Source organism: Oratosquilla oratoria, chromosome 34, assembly GCF_046742065.1.
Source record: "Oratosquilla oratoria isolate Oo_2021 chromosome 34, ASM4674206v1, whole genome shotgun sequence".
In the NCBI taxonomy this organism is placed as follows: Eukaryota; Metazoa; Arthropoda; class Malacostraca; order Stomatopoda; family Squillidae; genus Oratosquilla; species Oratosquilla oratoria.
Window position 1 is genome coordinate 10,789,306 of NC_134810.1, and position 7,500 is coordinate 10,796,805.

The 7,500-nt window shown below is 37.2% G+C and overlaps 1 protein-coding gene across 3 annotated transcripts in view; it reads right to left on the minus strand.

Annotated features, from left to right (window-relative positions):
• Positions 1 to 7,500, minus strand: part of LOC143018055 (uncharacterized) — a 605,580-nt gene that overhangs the window by 387,277 nt on the left and 210,803 nt on the right. The gene's annotated exons all lie outside the window — the stretch shown is intronic.

A 7,500-nucleotide genomic window follows, 5' to 3' on the forward strand; every position in this document is an offset into this window, starting at 1 on the left:
GTCACTTGCCTACGTTTATGGCATACCACACTTTCAAGATCACTAGGGTTTCATTACTAATGAATTACAATGGTTGATGATAGTTACGAAAATAATAGCACGCCCAAAGGAAGTGTTTTCTATTCATTTCACTGTCCACTGGTCTACCCAAAACAAGATAATTGTATACTCTTACAGAAGCCCTTCAAGTCTCATTTTCGTCTTTCACGATTATATACACACACATATATATATATGTATATATATATATACATATATACATATATATATATATATATATATGTACATATATATATATATATATATATGTATACATATATATATATATATATATATATACATATATATATGTATATATATAAATACATATATATATATATATATATATATATATATTGAATAAATTCTAATTTACTCCCTCTCCCTCTTTCAAATTTTTATGATTTTTTGACTTACAGCCTGAATCTTCGCTGCTACAAAACGCTGCAAATTGTGTCTTAATGCAACGCTTTTATGTCTTCCTGCACCTCCATTTTCATCTGTCATTTTTAAATTTCGTTTTTACATATAATATGATTTATGTATTGTGACTATTACTATCACTATGTTTGTATTATTATCATTATTATTATTATTATCATTATTATTATCATTATTATTATTATTATTATTATTATTATTATTATTATTATTATTATTATTATTATTATTATTATTATTATTATTAATATTATTATTATCATTATTATTAATATTATAATTATCATTATTATTATTATTATCATCATTATTATTATTATTATTATTATTAATATTATTATTATTACTAATATTATCATTATCATTATTACTAATATTATTGTTATTATTATTATTATTATTATTGTTATTGTTGTTGTTGTTGTTGTTGTTGTTGTTGTTGTTGTTGTTGTTGTTGTTGTTGTTGTTGTTGTTGTTGTTGTTGTTGTTGTTATTATTATTATTATTATTTTTATTATTATTACTATTATTATTACTATTATTATTATTATTATTATTATTATTATTATTATTATTATTATTATTATTATTATTATTATTATTATTATTATTATTATTATTATTATTATGTTATCATCACTATCGTTATCAAAATGATCATCTCATATTGTTTATATCATTAACATCGTTACTATCGATAATATCGTATCATTAATTACTTTGCTCTCCATGTCAGCTACGCCTCCATAAACAGTCTTTCGCTGTTTATCAAGAGTATTTCTCCATACACAAACATTAAACAACAGGACTTACAATCGTATCTTCCCTCCTTGACACAGACAAAATGAAATAATGAAACGCGATGAAATATACTGAAATACATATCTTGTTCCCTTGTTTGACAGATGAACTTTGATCTTTTCCAGTGTTTTTCGCTCAGAGCCGAGATTTCACATTTCTCCTTTATAGCCTTTTCAGGAGTGCTAATAGCAACCACAGTGACATCCCTCACACCCAAGTCAGATTCTTTTCGACACTACGAAGACACACTTTACATTCATCAAAAGATATTCCAGTAAGATTTAAACTTCACTCTAATACCATTCATATTCAACACATAGTCTTCTCATATACTCTCTAAAATATTAACAATTTTTATGAGCACTCATACAAATCTCCAAATACCCTTTTTCAGTTGTTAGAAAATGTTTAGCTGTTTGTTTCATAACTTACTTGGTTTTTATATCATCCTTTTCTAACTCCCACATTTTCTAGATATATAATCTTAATCTCTTTGATACAAAGGGCTTCTTCACGACTGAATAATGTTATGGAGCTAAATGTCTAAATGTTAGAGTACATGACCTATCTCTTCTCGCTTCATATACACTCAGTGGCCATGACAACATTCATTTATTCTCTACTGACCCGTAACACTCTCCCCCTCCCTTTTCGCTCTCTCTCTCTCTCTCTCTCTCTCTCTCTCTCTCTCTCTCTCTCTCTCTCTCTCTCTCTCTCTCTCTCTCTCTCTCTCTCTCTCTCTCTCTCTCTCTCTCTCTCTCTCTCTCTCTCTCTCTCTCCTCTCTCTCTCTCTCTCTCTCTCTCTCTCTGTGTGTGTGTGTGTGTGTGTGTGTGTGTGTGTGTGTGTGTGTGTGTGTTGGTCTGTGTGTATTCACTTGGTCTTTGGATCACGTGTTGGACTCGTGATCGACAGCTATTTCCCTCCTGTAAGAGAGCTCAGAACTCGTAGGTCCGATCTATGGGTAATGCTATGACCTTGCACACACACACACCCAACTCCCCGCCCACGAGAGTCAGAGTAACGACCCGAGGCACAGCGATACCGAAATAATTTCGGCCCTGGGCAGGATTCGAACTGGGTACTGGGAGCACTTCTATTTCCCAGTTCAGCGCTCTACCAACTGTGTGTGTGTGTGTGTGTGTGTGTGTGTGTGTGTGTGTGTGTGTGTGTGTGTGTGTGTGTGTGTGTGTGTGTGTGTGTGTGTGTGTGTGTGTGTGTGTGTGTGTGTGAGTGTGTGTGTGTGTGTGTGTGTGTGTGTGTGTGTGTGTGTGTGTGTGTGTGTGTGTGTGTGTGTGTGTGTGTGTGTGGTGTGTGTGTGGTGTGTGTGTGTGGTGTGTGTGTGTGGTGTGTGGTGTGTGTGTGTGTGTGTGTGTGTGTGTGTGTGTGTGTGTGTGTGTGTGTGTGTGTGTGTGTTGTTGTGTTTTTGTGTGTGTGTTGTGTGTGTGTGTGTGTGTGTGTGTGTGTGTGTGTGTGTGTGTGTGTGTGTGTCTGTGTCTGTGTGTGTATGTGCGTGCGTTGTATGTGTGTGTGTGTGTGTGTGTGTGTGTGTGTGTGTGTGTGTGTGTGTGTGTATGTGTGTGTGTGTGTGTGCGTGTGTGTGTGTGTGTGTGTGTGTAATATACAAAGCCTGACCAAAAGCATTTTTATACATACACTTACTACTCTAACACTCAGGACCCTTATGTATTCAACTAATATGCTTGGAACAACAAAAGAATAAAACCAGATTTTTTTCATTTTACTAATTTCATGCAGTTATCTAGCATGGATAAAAAAAATACAGAAAGGGAGAAGAAGAAGAAAAAATATGTCTCAAAGGGCGCACTGCACTCTGTATGATTCCCAAGGACACGCGTCACTATCAGTTAGACCTTCCCTCCCTCCCTCCCTCCCTCCCTCCCTCCCTCCCTCCCTCCCTCCCTCCACGACCTTCCCTTGCCACCGCTACCCCCTCTATGTCATCACTTCCCCCGCCACAAGTGTCACCACCATTCATAACAATAGCATTGTTAATAAGTGAAGTGCTATTGATGACCGCCATAAACGACAGTTCTTCTTAATACTTACTTTACTCACAAACTCAATAATGATATATATTAATTAACATGATGATGATGATGATGATGATGATGATGATGATGATGATGATGATGATGATGATGATGATGATGATGATGATGATGATGATGATGATGATGATGATGATGATGATGATGATGATGATGATGATGATGATGATGATGATGATGATGAGATAATGATGATGATGATGATGATGATGATGATATGATGATGATGATGATGATGATGATGATGATGATGACGACGACGACGACGACGAAGGTCATAATGATGATGATGGCCATGATAATGATGCTAATAATAATGATGATGTTGACGGTGACGAAGAAGACGATGAAAAGATTTACTGTTGCTCTAGTAATGACAAGATACAAGAACAATAATAATATCACGCACTATACCATCTTTTACCACAAATAAAAGAAGACGAAAGAGTAGAATTAGAAGTAGATGTAGTACAAAAAAAGACAAGGAAGCCGAGGTGGCTGACATAGCCTCGTTTGTGTTGAAGAGTGATGAGAAGATCAAGAACAAGCATGGATGACACGAGATTTTCGTTTTACGCGGCGAAGTGGGAATGATTGTCCAGTTCCATCCAACCGTCCTTTGTTTCGAAAACTCGCAGCGCTCGCAAGCCCCTCTTCCTTCTCGTCCTATTCCTCTTCCTCCTCTTCGTGCTCCTCTTTTTTTCTTATCTCCTTCCATGTCCTTGACCTAGAGGCTCCTCTTTGGCCCCCTATCCTCCTCTCTTTCTCCTTGTAATATTTTCCTCCTCTTCCTCCTCCTTCTCTTTCTCCTTCTCCTTCTGCTTCTCCTTCTCCTTCTCCTTCTCCTCCTCCTTCTCCTCCTCCTTCTCCTTCTCCTTCTCCTTCTCCTCTTTCTTCTTCTCATCCTCCAACTCTTTCCCTTTTCTCTTCCTCCTTCTTCTCCTTCTCCTTCTCCTTCTTTTCCTTCTCCTTCTCCTTCTCATTCTCATTCTCTTTCTCCTTCTCCTTCTCCTCTTCCTTCTTCTCATCCTCCAACTCTTTCCCTTTTCTCTTCCTCCTCCTTCTCCTTCTCCTCCTTCTCCTTCTCCTTCTCCTTCTCCTTCTCCTTCTCCTTCTCCTTCTCCTTCTCCTTCTCCTTCTCCTTCTCCTTCTCCTTCTCCTTCTCCTCCTCCTTCTCCTTCTCCTTCTCCTTCTCCTCTTTCTTCTTCTCATCCTCCAACTCTTTCCCTTTTCTCTTCCTCCTCCTTCTCCTTCTCCTTCTCCTTCTCCTTCTCCTTCTCCTTCTCCTTCTCCTTCTCCTTCTCCTTCTCCTTCTCCTTCTCCTTCTCCTTCTCCTTCTCCTTCACCTTCTCCTTCTCCTCTTCCTTCTTCTCATCCTCCAACTTTTTCCCTTTTCTCTTCCTCCTCCTTCTCTTTCGTTTCCCCCCACCCCCTGCTACTCCTTCTCATCGTCCCTCTCTTCCTCATTTTCCTCCTTGAGGATCCTCCTCTTCCTCCTCTTCCTCCTCTTCCTCCTCTTCCTCTTCCTTCTCTTCGTTTCTCTCGTTATCCACCTCTTTCTCTATTCCCCCGTTCTTCCTCCTCTTCCTCCACCCACTTCACCTCTTTCTCCTTTCTCCACTTCTTCCTCCTCTTCCTCCTTCTTTCAAAAATAGAAAATAAGAAGAAGGGAAGTTTCCCCTAAGAAGATTAGAGCCTCCTGGAATATTTGAGAAGCTCCAAGTATCACACGAACCACGTGCTTCGTCGCGGCTAATGAGGATACGTTTGACTCAAAGAAAAAAAAAAAAAAAAAAAAAAAAAAAAGTAAAAATGCTTTCCATGCTGAGAGCATCAAAAGACCAAATTTAGCTTCCACTGCGTAATGGAACACAAAACAGAATAAGATAAAAAAAAAAAAAAACTTACCCAATTATAAAAAGAAGTAACACAATAAAAAAAGAAATATGAAATGAAAAAAAAAGAGCAACAAAAGACCAAAATTAGCTTCGCTGCGTAATGGAACAAAAATAGTATGACTCTAAAAATTATATAACAAATAACATAAAATTGATAAATAAATAAATAAACAAAAGTGGCCCAATGCAGAGAAAAGATGAAATACGTGACATGATAAAAAACGAAAAAAAAAAAAAAAAAAATAATAGAAATAATATGATACAATGTAAAAAGAAGATATGTGTATGTATATACATAGGTATAACACATGCCTTTCCTTGCAGAATGAATAACGGGAGGAGATATTACTTGCGATCTGATCTTATTGTCTTAAGTATGGCTGCGCGCTTTATGCGCTACGACAATTACCAGACAATTTCATTCAACTGAGAGTGGGCGAATTCTCGACTTGATGGGGTGCAGTTCGGACGAGAAGCCGTTCAGGCTGGGGGAAGACCGTCAAACGAAAGCATGGTATCGTCTGATTATCTGTCACATATATTTTCTTTTTAAATATACGAAAGCGCTCTGCTTCGTTAGTTTCTCTTTCCAAGTGGTCTACTTTACGCGCGCGCACACACACACACACACACACACACACACACACACACACACACACACACACACACACACACACACACACACACACACACACACACACACACACACACACACACACACACAAACAAACAAACACACACCGGATAAATATATAAACAAAACAGTCGGAGAAACATACAATTTGATGAGATCAATAAAGGTGGCCTTTAAATACCTGGATAAGGTAATGATCAAGAAAATATTACAAACACTAATAAGGCCAAAACTGAAGCATGCAGCGCTGATATGGTCACCCAGTACAAAAATGAATATAAGAAAATTAGAAAGAATACAAAGAGCAACGACAAAGTTGGTCCCAACATTTGCAAACCGAACATAAGAACAAAGACTGGCCAAACTGGAATTGCCAACCCTGTAACAAAGAAGAGAACGAGGTGACCTAATAACCATCTACAGAATTATAAAACGAAAAGAATGTCTTGATAGAGAGGACCTATTAAAACGGGACAGAGGAAAAACAAGAGGACATGCAATGAACTCAAAAAGGATAACTACAGAAGACACCTGAAAAAGAACAGCTTCCCACACAGAGTGATAGATATATGGAACAAATTGGATGAAAAAATAGTGTGTGCAAACACAATACAAGAATTCAAGAACAAACTTGATCTTGCGAGATACAAAAACGGGTCACCACGAGCATAGCTCCCCTTCCCGTGTAATACAACTAGGTAAACACACACACACACACACACAAAACCACACACACACACACACACACACACACACACACACACACACACACACACACACACACACACACACACACACACACACACACACACACACACACACACACACACACACACACACACACACACACACACACACACACACACACACACATATATATATATATATACATATGTATATATATATATATATATATGTATATACATATACATATTATATATATATATATATATATATATATATATATATATTACATCTACACTGAATGGTTCCCAGCGATCAATTGATATCTTTATTCAACCACAAACAACTTTTAATTCCATGCCATCGCAACCGAGACTGAAGAATCGCTCGATGGAGACATTTTGTCTCCATCTAGCGATTATTCAGTCTCTATTGCGATGGCATGGAATTAAAAGTTGTTTGTGGTTGAATAAAGATATATATATATATATATATATATATATATAATATATATATATATATATATATATATATATATATACATATATATGAGTGGCAGGGTGGTGAGATAAACACCGAGAACCGTTGAAGTTTTTATTAACTGACGTTTCGCTCTTAACAGAGCTTCTTCAGAGTGTACAAACATAATCGGGAAATCAACAATTATATATCTTACATCATTCCGCGTTCCTTCCTTAACCCACCCCCTCCCTCCCTCTCGTACCCTTCAACTCCTGTAAGATCATCCAGCCGGACATTTTGGACAGCTTAATAAAACGATTACTCCATAAAAGGATTACTCCATAGTTTGAAGAAAATAGCTCTTAAAATAATGGAAAAGAGAAATGATGAGAAAAAGGAGACTAAGGAAGGTGGCTTCATTGTAGTTCCAAACTCCAAGCACACAGAAGAGTTAGGACATTTGCTCCGCAG